At 41.5% G+C, this 1,239-nt stretch overlaps 1 non-coding gene across 1 annotated transcript; it reads left to right on the top strand.

The window, feature by feature from the left end:
• Nucleotides 1-639: 639 nt before the first annotated feature.
• On the top strand, nt 640-747 carry LOC130978139 (small nucleolar RNA R71). Its single transcript, XR_009085799.1, has one exon. It is a non-coding gene; the product is annotated as a small nucleolar RNA R71 (small nucleolar RNA).
• Nucleotides 748-1,239: the final 492 nt, after the last annotated feature.

The following is a 1,239-nucleotide window of genomic DNA, read 5'->3' as shown; positions in this document are numbered from 1 at the left end:
GGACCTTGTTTCATTCATGAAACTTTGAGTGGTCTTTATTAGATCAGAGACCATCGTTGCTAAGTCAGAAGTATTCTGCTTAGAACTCTCTGTCTGTTGCTGAGAAGATGATGGAAAAGGCTTGCTATTGCTAAACCTGTTTCCTCCACCATTATTGTTATTGAAACCTTGTTGAGGTCTCTCTTGATTCTTCCATGAGAGATTTGGGTGATTTCTCCATGAAGAATTATAGGTGTTTCCATAGGGTTCTCCTAGGTAATTCACCTCTTCCATGGAAGGGTCCTCAGGATCATAAGCTTCTTCCTCAGATGAAGCATCCTTAGTACTGTTTGGTGCATTTTGCATTCCAGACAGACTTTGAGAAATCAAATTGACTTGTTGAGTCAATATCTTGTTCTGAGCCAATATGGCATTCAGAGTGTCAATCTCAAGAACTCCTTTCTTCTGACTAGTCCCATTGTTCACAGGATTCCTTTCAGAAGTGTACATGAATTGGTTATTTGCAACCATTTCAATCAATTCTTGAGCTTCTGCAGGCGTCTTCTTCAGATGAAGAGATCCTCCAGCAGAGCTATCCAAAGACATCTTGGATAGTTCAGAGAGACCATCATAGAAAATACCTATGATGCTCCATTCAGAAAGCATGTCTGAGGGACATCTTCTGATTAATTGTTTGTATCTTTCCCAAGCTTCATAGAGGGATTCTCCATCCTTCTGTCTGAAGGTTTGGACTTCCACTCTAAGCTTACTCCATCTTTGTGGTGGAAAGAACTTTGCCAAGAAGGCATTGACTAGCTTTTCCCAAGAGTCCAGGCTTTCTTTAGGTTGAGAGTCCAACCATATTCTAGCTCTGTCTCTTATAGCAAAAGGGAATAGCATCAGTCTATAGACCTCAGGGTCTACCCCATTAGTCTTGACTGTGTCACAGATTTGCAAGAACTCAGCTAAAAACTGATGTGGATCTTCCATTGGAAGTCCATGGAACTTGCAATTCTGTTGCATTAGAGAAACTAACTGAGGCTTAAGCTCAAAGTTGTTTGCTCCAATGGCAGGGATAGAGATGCTTCTCCCATAGAAATCGGGAGTAGGTGCAGTAAAGTCACCCAGCACCTTCCTTGCATTGTTTGCATTATTGTTGTTTTCGGCTGCCATGTCTTCTTCTTCTTTGAAGAATTCGGTCAGGTCCTCTAAAGAGAGTTGTGCTTTAGCTTCTCTTAGCTTTCTCTTCAAGGTCCTTTC

Source organism: Arachis stenosperma, chromosome 4 (assembly GCF_014773155.1).
Source record: "Arachis stenosperma cultivar V10309 chromosome 4, arast.V10309.gnm1.PFL2, whole genome shotgun sequence".
NCBI classification, from domain to species: Eukaryota; Viridiplantae; Streptophyta; class Magnoliopsida; order Fabales; family Fabaceae; genus Arachis; species Arachis stenosperma.
The sequence above is the reverse complement of the archived record's forward strand: the minus strand, read 5'-3'. Positions and strand labels throughout refer to the sequence as shown.